Genomic DNA, 17,494 nt, shown 5'->3' with positions numbered 1-17,494 from the left:
AAAATAATGAAAAGTTAGAAGAGTTTCTCTCACTCTCATTCGATACATCTCTCACTCTCATTCAATACATTGTATCTGTCTTAATTTAGGTTACTTGTCTATTATTACATGGAGGAAGCTGTTTCCTGGAAGCTATTGTTAATGATTCTCGAGTGGTAGAGGTCATCCAACCCCAACCAGGATTACAGTGCTCACAGTTGATGCTATCTCCAAAAGGGTTGGGAAATGCACTTGTCACAGTCTATGATATTGGGCTTGCTCCTCCACGTGCAGCTTCAGCTCTGGTACTTTGGCTTCCCTTTGTCCTTTTAAATTCATTTCTGGAAAACATTTTTGATTGGATCTCCAAGAGCATTATATGCTTTTGGCATAGAAATTATTGGGTTTAACAAAAGTAGAAAAAAATATGCTGCAAAGAATAAAGGGACATCATCCATAGTTTTTTAAAATTAATTTAAAAGGAAAAAAATTGGAGGAACATGATAATATTTCCCTGATGCCAATCTTCAATGTCTTTGTTTTAATATGTCAATCAAGTATATGTAACCTTCGGAGATTTCTTCCAAGAGATTTATAGCCATTAGCTGGAAGATTCAGCTTGTTTTTAGAACCAAGCCCAACTTGAGCTAGGAGGTATTTGGCTTTGTCAAACTCAAATTCATGATTCAAATCGGTGGTTTGAATTTATGACTTGATTTGACTTGAATTCATAACTTAAATTGATGGTTCAAATTCATGGCTCAGTTATGCTTGAATTCATGATTTAAATTGGTGGTTTGCCTATTATGTGGATAAAACAATGTCATTTTGTTCATGAGCTACAAGCTCAAGTCACGAATTTGAGGATCAATTCAAACCATAAATTCGAGCTAAATCGAGTTATAAATTCAAAACACTAATTCGAACTGAATAATTTTTATCTGAACAAAACTCGAGTCATTATTAATTTTAGCTCGACAAACTCGAATTGAATTATTTTCTATTCAAGCTGAACTCAAACCAAGAGGTGTTTGTGCTCGGCTTAATCTGCATCCACCCTAGCTTGAAGCCCCAACTAAAGCTACCATATCCAATGAAGTTTAATTGGAATAGGATAAACCTAAATTATATTCTTTTGAAGTGTTGGTGTGTGCACAACATTATTTGTCTAGTTAGTGGCCGTTTTGGAATGCCTCTACATAATTTCAAAATTACACTTTTTAGCAGCTTATTTTTTGAATATTCACTTTCTAAGCATGTTATGTAAGTAATTAAAGATTTCAAACCAGTGTAACTAGTAACGTTCATTCCATGTAGATAAAACAGTTGTTCATAGTCTTCCACCCATTGCAAAAGTGAAGGGAATTATCACTTTGTCATTTTCCACTAAGCTACGTGAATAATATAGTCAATTCAAGTCAAGAAGCAGTTAACATCTTCAAAGCTTCATCATCAATGATTTATGTCCCAGTTCATTCTTGTAGTTAGTTATGCGGACATTTGTCTTTACAGGTACAAGTTGCTGATGTAGACTGGATTAAGATTGTGCCAACAGAAGAATTAAGCATCATGGTATGTTTAGCCTGGATGCTTTATTTTATTGTGCACTTGCATTTTTGTTAACTAACTTTTTTTTTTTTTTTTCAGGAAGGTCAATCAAAATATGTTGATTTAATGGCTGGGATTGAAGATGGAAGTACTTTTGAGTCTCCTCAGGTTTGAGTTCATTTCATTTCTATTATCATTGAGGAATTACATGATATGTTCCATCTTTCTTTTGTTAGCTTATGCTTCAAACCAAATCAGGGGTAGTTAGTTGGTATTTGAATTTTTAGTATATCCAAGTTCACAGACACGAATATGGAAAAATAAATCTACAGAGGTTATCTGGTGTTGCTTGGTTTAATTTTACTTTGCTGATATCTGTGTATGTTAATGCACACGTGCATTGCATGCATGTCTTAATCTTGTTATCTAACTCAACATCTCTTGGCATCTGAGGTTTTAGTGCTTCTTAATGTTTCGTGCAGTACGGTTACATGGATATTCAGGTACATATTGAGGATAATATTGTTGAGCTTGTGGACAATGATGATAATTTAAGTCATGGTGGTGGACATGTTAGCAAGAGGAGTTTTAAAATCATGGCTAAACATCTTGGGATCACAACTCTTTATGTAAGTTTGTAGTTTGGTCCCTTTCCACTATGAAGTTCATCTGGCTTCTTGTTTTCAATTTCTGTAATTTAGATTCACAAAGCTTTACTGATAGACATTGAAATCAGGTCAGTATAAGACAGCATTCAGGAAATGAAATAGTGAGTCAACCAATAAAGGTTGAAGTCTATGCAGCTCCAAGGATCCACCCACATGATATTTTCCTGGTGCCAGGTGCATCTTTTATGGTATGTTCCAGAGCTTTTTTTTTTCCCCCCTTCCTTTTTGTCTGTTTTGCTTCTTATTATTATTATTGTTTTTCTTTTCAATTGTAGAGTGAAATGAAATTGGAGTATAATTTAATTTAGTTGCTATATGTGTAAACTTATTCTAAGTTGTGCCATATCTTTGAACATTTTTAACATAGAGCAAATTTTTCAATTTCATTTTTTAACATGTTATTATGTATTTCCTTTTTTTCTCATCTACATGTTTAAATAAACATGATCATTTTTGGTTGTTAGCTTACCCTGAAAGGAGGCCCAACTATTGGTGTATATGTTGAGTACACTAGTATGGATGACAAAATAGCTACAGTCCATAGGTCCTCTGGTCAATTGTTTGCCACTGCACCTGGGAACACTGTAAGATATTCCTTGCTGATTTTCAAATGCTATCTTCAGATTTACTTTTATAATCTAAATGTAATGATGATGCAATGCTGGTTAGTGGGTAATAACTATTGGCTTATTGATATGTGGTTTGGATATTATATGCATACATATAATTTAGATTTAGCTCCATTACATGAGAACTGATGTTTTTATGTTATACAATTAAATTCTATAATTTGAGACTTAACTCAGTGATCAGTTTTTCTTGTTATTCCTGAATGAAAGCTATTGGAGCTACTTAATGCTTTAAGTGAATACATTTTTCAGCTTTCGCAGAAATACTAAGCATGCTCATCTCAGTGTTTATCAAGTATTATATCTGTATCTATTTTTCTCTCTCCCTGCCTTCTTGGGCTGCCTCCATGGGTCCCTCTCTTCCCCCAACCACCTGCCTAGTGTTACTGCCATGTGTTAGACCCGTAATGCCGTTTCCCAAGTTTTTCCTACTGGAAGCTTACTGAGAGAACGTTCTTCTCCTGTAAATGGAGGTGAAGAAGTCTTAACTCAAATAAATCAACATTCTCAGTATTGGTGAGTTGTGAAACCATCAACCTATACCTCTGCTAACACTGAGTCATTTAGATATCACCCAGACACCTTTTAAGAGTATATTTTCTTTTCAATGAATTTCATTTTAAATGAAAATATTATGAAGTGTTTCTTGTACATTTGGTTTAGTATGCACAAGTTTGATCCCTACAACCTCTAAGTTGTACATTTATGGTAAGCAATCATTTCAGATATAATATGTTTGACTAATTTGTGCAATTATTTTGTCATTAGACTCTCCTTGCTACAGTTTTTGGGACTGGTGACATTGTAATTTGCCAAGCATACGGGAGTGTTAAAGTTGGAGTTCCTTCTTCAGTGATGTTGAATGTACAAAGCAAACAGCTTGGTGTTGGCCGTGAGATGCCCATATATCCTTTATTTCCTGAGGCAAGAACCTAAATCAATGAGAGCATGTCAATGGATTTTCCTCTCTTATCACTTTTATGAGTACTAACTGGATTATCTCTGTTGTCAGGGCGACTTATTTTCTTTTTATGAGCTCTGTAAAAATTACAACTGGACTGTGGAAGATGATAAGGTTATATTGATTGTTCATCATTCTGCCATTGTTTGCAGCTTTTCATCTTGCCAAATACTTGTGGATGATAAGAAATTGCCTACACTTTTGGAGTAAGAATGGTTTTTTTGTTTTTTCAATGTCTAGGTTTTGAGTTTCCACTCGAAGGAGCCATTAGGTGATAAGCATAGAGTCTTGTCAGCTGCTAAAAGGGAAGTTCAATTCTCTAGCTCCTTCAATGAGAAAGAACTTGGTTTCATCAAAGTCTTATATGGAAGGTATACTGCAGATATTGCGACACTTTATCATGTTCTTTGTTTATCTTTTCTTCATATTCATTCTGGAAAAGTTGCATACTGAACAACGCAACTTCTCATGTGCTCTGATTTACACATTTCATCTTTCACTCAAGTATATGAGTTCATATTCTCATGCAAATATGCAATCAACGAGTCTTGAATAAATGAAATCAAGTGAAATTATTATGAAGTCAAATGAGAAGGATATGATTATTATTGGATCACTTGTAGATCAAGCTGTTTGGATGAATATTTATTTTTATAAACACTTGTTTAAATCTTCTGGCATATATTCTCACAGACTGGATGCGGTTTTATTGTAGTAGAGTTTTTGCTAGTTTTTTTATTTTGCTGACATAGCAGTTTCAATGTAATTGTCAGCTTTAATTTGAATTGCAAATGGGACTAGGCAACATCATTCTATTTCTTTCTTTTCCTTTTTTATCTTCTCCTTTTTTATCGTTTTAAATCTTTAAATAATTCTCTTAATAGTCTAAATCATTAGAAAAACAACTTGTTATATGATAAGACTACATATTAGAATGGGAAAGGAGAGAGAAAAAATTCAAATTTCTGGCTCTATATACTGATTAGATCTGAGCTTGGTCAGAGTGTTTCTTTGGCAATTTGTCCATTTTTTTTCCTTTCTCATGTACTTTCTGATCCAAGGGATTGTGAGATTTAGTTCATTCGAGGCCTCAACTTGCTTTCTTTACTATTAAATTAAGGACTATATATAGAGGTGCCTGTTAGGCACAAATTTGAGCAGAAGGGAAGTTCAAGTGTTGTTATGGGCTTATGGCTTGGTTTGTAATATTAGGCCACCCCTGTAAATGCTCATCTGTGGTACACCTCCTGTAAAGATTTATTTAAAAAGAATGACTTGGACTTAATCATCTACTATAGTCATCTTATAATTTTGAAGTGTTATGACTTTAAATTTCTGGAAAATTTTGCCATTTATACTTGTATTGTAGTTTTGTTGCATACTGCAACATTACATAGGTTTAGCATTCTCATGTGCAATTATCACCCAATTCCAGAGGCGCAGGTAGGACAAATGTTGCAGCAGCTTTCTCATGTGATTTTGTTTCTGGTTTATACTCACAATCAAGGATTTACAGTGCAACTATATCATTATCTGTGGTGCCTGGTCTCCCTCTTGCTCTTGGAGCCTCAATAACATGGCTTCTTCCTCCCCATTATACTACATCTAGCCTTTTGCCATCATCTTTGGAAACATATGGCCAATGGGATACTCAGGGTCACAAAGGATCTATTATTACTCTGTACTGAGAACTTGTGGTGAGAAGAATGAAGCTGCAAGCAAGGATGATATTTCCATTGATGGGGATAGAATAATAACAGCTGGGAGTAACAATCTCGCTTGCATTCAGGAAAAAGATCGGTCCACCGGAAGAGTTGAGGTTGCTTCTTGTGTCAGGGTTGCTGAGGTATTAATTCTTATATTTTATATTTTCTACCATGTTGTTGAAGATATGAATATGGCAAGCTCTACATCTTAATGATTCTGGATATGTATTTGTTGACTTGAGAAAGATGGACTCTAGGATAAATGTTGCATAGTAAAGAATGCCTGGGTTTTATCTCGTCTAGCCTTTGTCCCAATATACAAACATATGGCAAAAACACTTAAGTTGCATTTTAATTATACTTTAGGCAAAATTGAATTGCAGCCACCTATTTTCTTAAGAACTTAGAAAGGAGTGAGCAGTCTGCATTCACTAGCTACTGTACTGTTAATGCATCAAATGTGTTCTTGTTTACAAAGCTGGAGCATTTTTGAATATATGTTGTATTCTGAGTCTCCATGTTTGTCTAAGTGCTTTGGTTTTATGTATATTTGCATATGCATACTTGACCACTCTATGACAAGTTCTAGAACTGACTTTGCTGATGCTATATATTCTTCTAAGGTGGCTCAAATAAGAGTCGGAAATGATGAGTTTTCCCTTCGAGTAACTCATCTTGGTGTGGGTGCTAAACTTGAAATTCCAATAAGCTATTATGATGCTTTAGGTACTGTTTTGTTAATATTTATTTTCACTTTATTGGCGCTTGATGTCATCCGGATTAAATCTTAATCATTCTTATTATTTTGCATTTGAACAGGAAACCCTTTTTATGAAGCACATAACGTCATTGTCCATCGTGCTGAAACTAATTATAAGGATATTGTCTCCATTGAAAACACATTTGGTGACAGTGGAAAAATTCAGCTCAAGGTTTGCTACCGGGTTCAATCGTATATTTCTCCTCACAAAAAGCTGTCAAGTTTTGTAGCTTACAACTTTTCACAATTTTCATTATTTCATGAATTTATTATGCTTTTGATTTCAAACTGTCTGGATAAAAAGGATTTCACCTTAACATGCTCTAATACACAAGAAAATTTTTTTTTTTTGGCTGTTAGTTTAACTTCTGCTTTGCAATTTAGTTTACTGCAATTCTGATAATGACTTTCTGAATGAAGGCAATGCGACATGGTAAAGCTCTTGTGCAAGTCTCAATTGACGGTAGTCCACGCAAGTCAGATTACATTCTGGTACTTACATGAAAATCAGATTCCTATAGTTTACTTTTATTGAAGGCTGGAACTGTGTATGCCGAAGCTGTAATTGATCAGAACTCAGTCATGGCTGATATATGTTTTCTCTAACCTAATACAGTAAAGCTTAGTTTTATAAAGACTTATTATGCCACTGATAGAAACTGAGATGGATATGCAAAAGTAAGCCTTTTATGGAAGTTGTAGACATATGCATAGACAAAATGGAAGCCTTGTATGGGAGTTAGTTTCGTTTTTATCTCTCTTTATCTGTGATCTTCTTGCCCATGTTCTCTAGTTATATTTTTCCAGTTTCACTGAAATATAAACAAAAGTAAACCTTATGCTAGTTATTTTCTTTCTTGTCACTTTTTTCTGTGATCATCTTATCTGTATTTCACTAGTTATATTGCCAGTTTCACTGAATTGTTCATTTCTTCAGATTTCAGTTGGTGCCCATATATATCCACAGAATCCAGTTCTTCATTTAGGAAGTGGTCTTGGCTTCACTGTCCTAGGTGTGTCTCTGGTGATGGAATTTCTTGCAATTTCAATTTGTTACAACTAATCTGAAATGACTGCTCCATTTTCTCATCAGTAAACTTCTATGTGCAAACTTTCAGTGTCTTCTTTGGTAATTTATATCTTTAATAACTTGAGAATTTGCTCATTTCTTTATTGTAAGATGGTGTTCTTGTTCCATTGCTCATTAATGATTGCCTTGATGTATCATAGATTTTGTCTGCTCAAAAGTAGACCCTTAAATATTCTTGTTCATTACAAGTATATGAGAAAATCAAGGCTTTTTAATTCTGTGTCCTTAAACAAGTTTTCAAGAACTAGGGTATAATCTGAAATTTTGGGTTGTTTTCTCAGTATTTTTACTATCTAAAACCTGCTTGAAAGTCTAATAAAATTCTTTTGATGATAGTTTTATGCCATAGATCTCAATGTGCATTCTTTTTTGGCTCCTGACTTCTTGTTAATAGGGAGATTTAGGTTCATAGTCTTCTGTGATGTTCTATCGCATGAACCACACATGATTTATCATCCTTATGTCCTTGGATTGTGACAGTTGATTGCTATGCTACCAATAACATTATTTTATCTTTTAGAATTGGTTTCAACTTTCATGCATTTGTGGTTTTACTTGAATACAAAGGAGCAAAAGGCTAAGTTTTCTATTCTATTTGATTCATTATATTCTATTATTATCTTTTTCCTCACATTGAAATAATTTACGTTGTCCTTGACTCTGTAGGTTTTGATGATAAAGTTTCTGGGCACTGGTTTAGTGCAAATGATAGTGTATTATTTGTGGACATGCAATCTGGAAAAGCTGAACCAGTTGGGATAGGTTCTACCCAAGGTACTAACAACTTTTAGCTATGTGATTTCCATACTTCACCGTAATATAGTAAGCTCATATTTTATAGTTGGAACCTCTTACTTCTGCAGTAATTTTCGAATGTCCAAGTATGAAATTGCAGACAACTGTTACTGTTATATCAAGAGACATTGTTTCTGTGGATGCTCCAAAGGAGATGCTAACAAATGTTCCTTTCCCCAACAAAGGATATACTTTCCCTGTGACATTCAGGTTTGTGAATAACTTGATCTTATACTAACTGATAAATTTTAAATGCAGCTTTTTTTTTTTTAATTGATTTTGATGGTACATATAGTGCTTCATGAGTGCATTTTTTGTTAAAACTATTGTTACTGCAGAAGTTATGAATTATAAAATGTGTTGCTGTTTCATATTTGGCATAAACATGTTTTAGCTTCTGCAAGTGACAAAGCTCAGGCTGCTTTGAGAACCTATTTGTGACTTTCCACATTGGCAAAGTAATGACGCATCTATATTATGCTTCAACAAGAATTTAAGTGTGAAAATATATTGCAGTTTCACCTAGTACAAACTACAGGAATAAAATTTTGATTCTGTAGTTTGCTCACTAACACTATCTATAAAACTTCTAGTGTTGAGAGCCCACAAAAACTAATAATAGAGAAAACAATGTATACCTCCTAGCAAAAATAGAGGATTTCTGCAGAATTATCATCTTTGCTCCAAACTGCAGCAGATGATAAGGTGCCCAAAATAAGCATGTTGTCACTTTAACTGGAGAAGCTGTATAAAATATGTATTCTAGAATATTTTCTCACATTTGTAGTAAAAGCTTTTAGTGTTGATTATCTCATGAAACATGTAAAGCATACCTGCGTATGGAATCATTACATATGATTTAGTATTTTTCTGAATTGGATTTTATTTTGTTATATTCAGTTTTTGGATAAATCTAATTGATGGTTTGAACAAAAATAATTTCGTTTGGATTCTATAGTGATGCTCACAAGTTTGAAGCTCATAAGGGAGTCTCATATGATTGTAAGGTGGATCCTCCTTTTGTTGGGTATGTTTCTTGCCTTTTTTGTCATATTATGAAGTAATGATTATATCATTTGATGTCATTTTCTTTTAATTATTCAAGGTATGCTAAGCCATGGATGGATCTGGACACGGGTAACTGGTACTGCCTCTTTTTCCCTTACTCTCCAGATCATTTGGTGCGTTCAGTTCCAAAATCAAAGAACATGAGCCCATTTATATCTGTCTCCATCAATGCTTCATTGAGAGAAGAGCGCCATGTTTCTGGATCTGCTTCTGCACTTTTTATTGGGGGCTTTTCCATATTGGAGATGGACAAGGTAATCACATTCCATGTTTTAGACATAACTAGCAGTCTGCATTTTCATTCCTCTCAATAAGAACAAAAACCTTTAATTCCTATGTACCTCCAGATGCTCTGCCTCGCTGCTAAGGGTGACCAACAGTCTTAGCCTTAGGTGTTTGGTTCTATCTATTTTTTAGTATGCTTGTATTAATTCTATCTATTTTCCATCTTGCCGGTATTTGAATTAATTCAATCTAAAGCTGAGATGACTTTATACAAACCTCTCTATCTGAATATTTTATCAATAAAACTATGCGTATCTACTTTTGAATACACAAATGGATACACACATAATATGTCATCATTTGATTAAGTGGTACTTTATTATTAATTCAAAATCTCTCAATCACATAATGACACATTATATGTATACCCATTTGTGCACACAAAAGTGTGTACGCATTGCATTGCTTATAATTTATTTGTTAAGTTTGTGGATGTAAAACCAAAACATTGTTATTGAGAATGTTTTTTGTTGCAGGATTCCTTGCAGCTAAATCTTACACCGGACTCTAACAAGACGATCTTAACTGTCTTGGGTAATACAGGTAAAGACATAAAAATATTTTTCCTTCTCTCTATTCTCTATTCTTCCTCCCCTGCTGTACTTCTCCATTTTGGTTTTGGTCCAAAACTGTGCACTTTCTTTACTTCATAGAGTAAATATCCCTTGTAAAAACACTCCAACCGTGATAGAGCCCATCAGTCAATCAAATATAGAGAGGATCTTTAATGGTTGCATACTATCATCTCGTTGTAGATGTTCAAATCCACTGGCAGAACCGGGATTTGATAAAGATCAATCCTATCCACAAAGAAGACTTTGGGATTGGTGGGACTGTGCAGTATGAGGTGAGTCCTTAAATTTGTTTCTATGTAATTGAATTCATTAAACGAAGAAACAATCATCTGATTAAATCCTTTGAAATTTCTAATAGTAATAAAAGGAAATGAGTAGTCTCAGATGATGAGTAAAGTAGACCAAAATGATTGCCTTTCGGAACTCTGTATCTTTCTTTATTTCAAAGATCAAATCTCTCATCAATGTCTTCAGGTTGAAGTAACGAGATCCAAGAAATTTGAGGATAAAATCATAGTTACTCTTCCAGCCAATGGTGAGACCCCATTCTGAATTTCAATACAAATTTACTCGTTCAAATGACCTGAAGGATGTATTTGTTAGAGTATTGGTGGATCTTTCTACCTGGATGACATTGCTATCTATGGACTGTTTTACAGGTCAGAGAGTTGAAATAGATGTAAACTATCAGCCTGGTGAGAGAGCGGGACTCAGCACTGGCATAATGAAAATCTTTTATGCAGCCATAGTCGGATTGTCTACCCTAACGGCATTGATTTTGGCAATGATGTATTGTAAATTTGATCGAGTGGAGCAAACTTTTGGATCTCAGCCAGCCATTCGTCCTTTCACTCATATGACAGCACCTGCTACACCTGAGCACCGGAGTAGTACTCCTAGTGTTTCAAATGAACAGTCACCTCGAACACCTCAGCCCTTTGTAGATTATGTGAGAAGAACAATAGACGAAACACCTTACTATAGACGAGAAGCTAGGAGGAGGGTTAATCCACAAAATACTTTTTAGTGTGGATTGGCATTGACTGATTAGTTAGGAATTTCTCCATCTTGCCCCGCACATGGAACCTGGGAATTTGCATGTCAAAATTTGGAGTATTTCTGTGGATGACAATTGAACTATTATGTCAAAATTTGTTAGATTTCAGGATAAAAAGGACCAAAAATATGAAAATGGGTTTAACAGTTTAACTTTTGAAATTTAATGTTAATATGGTAAGATAAATTATCTTTACGTTAACATAAATATTGTTTTACCCATCCAACCGTGGTTGGTAGCTCATCTCCTTTGATTTCACCAATCTTTTTTTCACTAGAAAATCTTATTATTTTCTATCTTTTTCATTAAATTTCTTTTTCAATTTTGATAATTGCAAGCTGCAACACCCTATTATATTTTGTCTCTACTGTTTAATCTTCCAATCAATTTTCAATTTTCTATTGTCAAATTGAAATTTTAAGTCAATTTTTACCAAATCGCAACCTCATCACGACGACCGTGGAAGCCAGAGACAAGTAATGTTGGTGTTGGAATCGTAGACTCATACAAGAACTCTTCGTAAATGTGCCGTTTTGGGGCTATCGTAGGAGTTGCAACCTTTATTTATTTAAAGATTTTTGTCACTTTTTCATAGATTTCGAAAACTTAAGTTAGCATCTCCAAGAGAAGATTTCAAGGACCTAAAGCTGGCAATCCTCTTTGGATTTTAGGACTCTTTATTAGGGTTTCTCACAACCTTTTATTCAAATCGGGAGCTACAAGCTTCTTTTCGCAATCCCATCAATGGTAAATGTGCTGTTGGCTTGCTTCGAAAACTTTAACGAATTAGAATTAATAGGGGTGGAGAGGCTCGATATCTTGTTGATGGTGGTGAGAGAATCTGTGTTAGTGGTGAAGAGAAAGGAAATCACAGTGAGGAGAAAAGGAAAAAAAAATATATTTAATTTTAATTGAGATTTAAAATTAGATAGAAAAGATAAGTCCTTGTTTAGATTAAAAAAATTGTTTAGATAAATACTTGAAAATTTTTAATATATTTTTACGATCCGTGGTAACCCTTTCATTTTTGCCAATGACAAATAGCTGAAGGTAGAGATTAGAAGTATTTCTATAAATTTTATAAAAATAAGAACAATTGATAACAAATTATTTGTCTTTAATATTCAGGACAGTTGTGTAATTTCACTTATTAGACAAACCTGTAACATACAGTGAATCAAAGCGGTTTTCTTTAGGTGGGGGTGGGAAATGTCATTTAAATAATGTTTGAGTGGTTCCGTTGTTAAAATTTTTTTAAAAGATTGAAACCCTGATTAGGAAGAAAGATGCACTTTGTTTGGACAGGAGACTAGGCGGGGATTCTGTGATTGGCAAGCGTATATTTACCCAGCTTTATCACCCAATGAGGATATAGAAGGGTTTTAGGGCTTACAAACTGAAACTCAAACAAAATAATTACACAACAACTACTACGCAGCTTCCCTTTCTCCTCTCTGCACGCCATGGACCCAGATGCCAATGAACCCAACTTCGATCCTGAAGCTAACGACCATAGGAAATCATCTGACCACGCTGAAGACGATAAGTCTCACTCTCACACCGGTGACGGAGCTAGTCCCGGGTATTTTACCTTTTTTCCTGAATATCTTTTTAATGCCTTAGCGAATTTTTCTTTACTTTGGACCCCTGCCAGCTAATTGACGTAACATTTTTTTAATTTTAGTTTAATGGGTGTTGTGTAATTGTTGTATCATTCTTATACATGTTAGTCTTTTTTTTTTTTTGGAGAAATTTCGTTTTTTTTTCGTTGTGTGTTTGTGTTCTTGTGGGTCAAGATCTGATTTTGATTTAGTGTAGTTACTTATGTGCTTCTAAAGGAGTTGATTTGCTAGTGAATAATTTGATAGTTTTTTGGGTTTTTATTGAACATGTAAACATTTGCAGAAAAATTTTTATTGGAGGTTTAGCTAGGGAGACAACTTCAGGTTAGTTCTTTGTTCAATGTTAGTTTTATAGTCGTTGTATTGGTTTTGGAAGGCATGTTCGGGTCCTTATTCTTTTGGCCGGTTTTGATTGTTTTCTGTAGGGCAATTTATCAAGCATTTTGGTAAATATGGTGAAATTACGGATTCTGTTATAATGAAGGACCGGAATACAGGGCAGCCTCGTGGGTTTGGGTTTGTCACTTATGCAGATCCCTCTGTGGTTGATAAAGTCATTCAAGAGAATCATATTATAAATGGAAAACAAGTAAGGTTTAAGTTTATTGTCAACACTATGCTGGATTAAAATGAATGTTGGTGTAGCCTTAATCCCTGATTGTATGTGGTTTGCTGACTTTTTAAGGTGGAAATTAAGCGAACTATACCAAAGGGAGCTATTGGTTCTAAAGATTTCAAGACTAAAAAGATTTTCGTTGGTGGAATTCCTGCAACAGTGAATGAAGGTGACTATCTGTTTTCTTTTTTCCTGGAGGAGTGGGTGTGTTTATTGCTTTTATCTTGTTGAGATCTTAATTTTATTGAGATTAATCCATCACTGCAAATGGGCAGATGAATTCAAGGACTTCTTTATGCAATATGGAGAGGTCCAAGAGCACCAAATCATGCGGGATCATTCCACGAATCGTTCACGTGGTTTTGGATTTATCACTTTTGAAACAGAAGAAGCGGTTGATGATCTCTTGGCCAAGGGGAACAAGCTTGAGCTTGCTGGCTCTCAGGTGAGCATACTGCTTGGTACTGTAAACCTGTATTTATTGCTTGCTATTAATTATATGATGTCTCTATTGACCCATTTATCGACTTTTTTTTAGGTAATTATCCATTTATTGACTTCACAATGATGATACAGATATTTTATGAGCTCATAATTGTCAAAGGCAATGAGGGGTTCTATTGCCTATGTGAAAAAGGCAGGGCGAAGATGTTGTATTTTTACCAAAGACAATTAAAAAATTTCATTAAAAGTTTTTATTTCCATTAAATTTAAAATTAGTTGTTATTGTATTAACAATAAAAAATTGACTAACAACTTTATCAACAGTCTTAGATTAGACCAACAATTGGTTACCATACCTAGACCTCTTTGACGACATCAATGAACCTATCCAATGACCTGAAGTCTCTACAACAACTTCTTCAACAACCTTAGAACTCACCGACCTCTTACTAACCTTGTAACTTAACGTTGACCTTTCGACAACCTTACAACTTGTTAACGATCTCTTCAACAACCTTAAACCTCACTGGAGACCTCAAAAATTGCCCATAGTCCTCATATTTGGCTGGAAATTGCCCAAATTTTGCTAAAAGCCTGAAACTATACTAAAAACTGTCTAGAATTTGCTGGTAACCCTCAAATCTAATCATAGATAGGTTAGGTGACAATAAAGTTTTTTCAATGCTTAAAGCTTCTAAGGCGCCAAAAAAAGTCTAAAGAAGATTGCCTTTGAACCACTGGTTGTCTTGAACATACTTAAGGTGATGTGGCCATTGCCTTGAGTAAAGCGTCACCTAGGTGCGCCTTGGACAACTATTGTAATGAGTTAATTAATAAAATGAATGCTTATGAATTATTTGTTGGTGTTATATTGATGGGAACGCCTATTTTAGTTATGAATATTTGCACATCCTTGTCAAGGAACTTTAAATTCTAAAGAACATCTAAACTCTTCTCTGAATCAGGCTATCGGAAAATTGCATACATGTCTAGTTTAGGACATAAAGCTTCTGATAAGATATTCGTGCTTGTTCACTTGTCTGAAGTGAATTCCCTTAGGATAATTTTTGCATGTGTCATCTTGTATTCTATCAAATATGTACCTTAATGTTTTTGCTCGTTAAAAAGAGTTGCAACTCTCTGAAGAGAGGGTCACGTATGGCTGAATTACACCTTGCTGCATAAATATAAATGTGTAGAGTTACAGACACTTGTCTGTCTGAACACTTTTTATTTGGAAGTTAGCTATCCTTTGCATAGTGCAGCACTATGCATGTATGAAAGCCTGCTTCATTTTAGAAGCTTGACAGAGCCCTGATACTGCATCCAAGGATACATGTGAAACACCTGTATCTCTTACCATTTCCGTAAGCCATTGTTAAGGATGTCTTGAGTAGCTTATAAATACTAGTAGTTGAATTATTTATAGGGAAAACTTGACCTTTTTGATGTCTTTTTGTTTAATCTTGTAGACTTAATTACACATTCATGTTTTCCCAACTTTGTGGGTTACCAAAAAATTGAGATGTAGATCCACTTCTCTGTCTACTGATTTTAGCTTTCGATAGTTAAGAAAGCGTTATAAGTTTATTTGTCTAATAAAACAGATGGCTGATAATGTATGCCCATATTTTTCTTTTATTGTAGGTGGAGATCAAGAAGGCAGAGCCAAAGAAACCAAACCCACCGCAACCCTCTTACAGACGTTACAATAATTCTAAGCCAGGATATGGTAGTGGTTTTGGGGATGCTTATGGTGGATATGGAGGTGGAGCCTTCAGCAGTGGCGGTAGTGGTGGTTATAGGTCAGGTGGGGCATATGGAGTTAGAGCTGGTTCTTATGGAGGATATGGTGCAGGTGAATTTGGTGGATATGGAGGATATGTTGGTGGTATGGGTGCTTATAGGGGAGAGCCTTCCCTTGGATACTCAGGTCGCTATGGGGGAGGCTTTAATAGAGGTTATGATCTGGCAGGTGATTACGGTGGCCCTGGTGAGAGTTATGGAGGATATGGTGGTGGTGGTGGTGGTGGCAGCAACTATGGAGGTGGCCCAAGTGGCTATGGAAGTGGCGCAAGTGGCTATGACGTTGGCCTTGGTGGTGGTTATGGAAATAGTGGTGGGGGCTCCTTCTTTGGAAGTAGAGGGGGATATGGTGGTGCAGGAAGCAGTAGATATCATCCTTATGGACGGTAGAAGGTCAGATGACAAAGACTTTCAGGGCTATTAAGTGTCATGTTATGCAGGATTGTATTAGTTTTTAGCATTGAGCTCCAGGCTTGTCATATTTTTCCACCTAGGTGGCAAACAAAAATGCTATGATTACTTTTATGTTTCACTTGGCCCTCCCCAAATTTTATTCAAGGAGGATTTGTGTTTACCACCAAACAATCCAGTGATCAGTTTACCCATCCCTTTGCCAGAACTTTATGCCATGTAAGCGATCTGAATTTTTTTCCCTTTAGAATTTGTTGAACATTGATGTACTTGCTGGGTTCTGAACAGAATACCTGCAGCCATGAATTGCAATATTCATATTACCAACTTGATTTCGTGTTATTGTATGTTCAATGGACATTCCAGTTCTCACACTACACACTAATGATATATCAGAGCTCAAGTCCTCAACTCAACTGATTAAAGTTGAATTTTTGAATCAAAACAAACATTTTGTGTTTGATTCATGTAACTGATATAGTTGCAGATGGCACTGACCCATTTGAACTGGAATTTTTTGTCTGCGGATATTATCCTGGTGATTTTGGCAATTTCTCCTTTCAGATTCATCTGGAGATCCATTGTCCAAGATTCCCATAACAAAGGGTTATTGGAATATTTGGCTAGTGTAAACTGAAACTATAATGAAATCACTTTCATAAACTAAAGTTCGAATAGGATTTATTTAGTTCTCTATCTATATAGAAAGATTAGATAAATTTTATTCACAAACAAATGAACAAGAATATTTGTATCATTAACCAAATGTGAAGAGAGATTAATAGAGAGAGACAATCAGACGAACAAGTGAAAAGAATAGGCTTGTAACAACCACATCTTCTAAAAATATCTGGTTGGTGCCTATTGAATTGTAAATTTTTCAGGTTTCCTTTCTCTTCCTCTCTGATTCTGAATATCCATAGAAATTAGAAGATTTCCCAGAAACCAAATTAATGGCATTAGTGACATTAAACCTGGGCAAGTATCAGAAGGCAGACAATTTCAATTACCAATTTTTTTTTCAAATTTTGAAATGATTAATAGTTAGTAATTTCTGTGAATGATGCTGACTTGTTTATTGATTAACAGAGACTCAAGTGATTTGCAGAAGGAAATATAGATATAGAAGCAGGGATCATAACATGCACCCTTACAAAGTCATCGAAACCACACCTCCACCAAAGAACCTTGGCATTCGTTGCTTCTCTTCTGTAACTTATCTCCTCTAACCCTTTTCTATAATTTGTCTTTGCCTTTCTCACTGTTTTAGTTGGGTTGTTTATCAATGGCAATGCTGCTTAATTATGAGGGATACTGAACCATGGGCTCTATGCAGTTAAAAACTGATGAACTTGTTTAATTCAAAATCATCTAATATTGAACATAACGAAAAGAGGCCTGGCCTTTTTTCCAGTGGCAGATATATCTTGAAAACTTATTAGAACAATATTAACACTGTTGGAATGGAGATTTA

General features: G+C 35.0%; 1 pseudogene; it reads left to right on the top strand.

Moving 5' to 3' along the window:
• Nucleotides 1-89: 89 nt before the first annotated feature.
• LOC123208156 lies at nt 90-16,362 on the top strand (annotated as a pseudogene).
• Nucleotides 16,363-17,494: the final 1,132 nt, after the last annotated feature.

The sequence above is a fragment of the Mangifera indica genome, unplaced genomic scaffold, assembly GCF_011075055.1.
Source record: "Mangifera indica cultivar Alphonso unplaced genomic scaffold, CATAS_Mindica_2.1 Un_0145, whole genome shotgun sequence".
Taxonomy (NCBI): Eukaryota; Viridiplantae; Streptophyta; class Magnoliopsida; order Sapindales; family Anacardiaceae; genus Mangifera; species Mangifera indica.
This window is presented reverse-complemented; position numbering and strand designations above follow the sequence as displayed.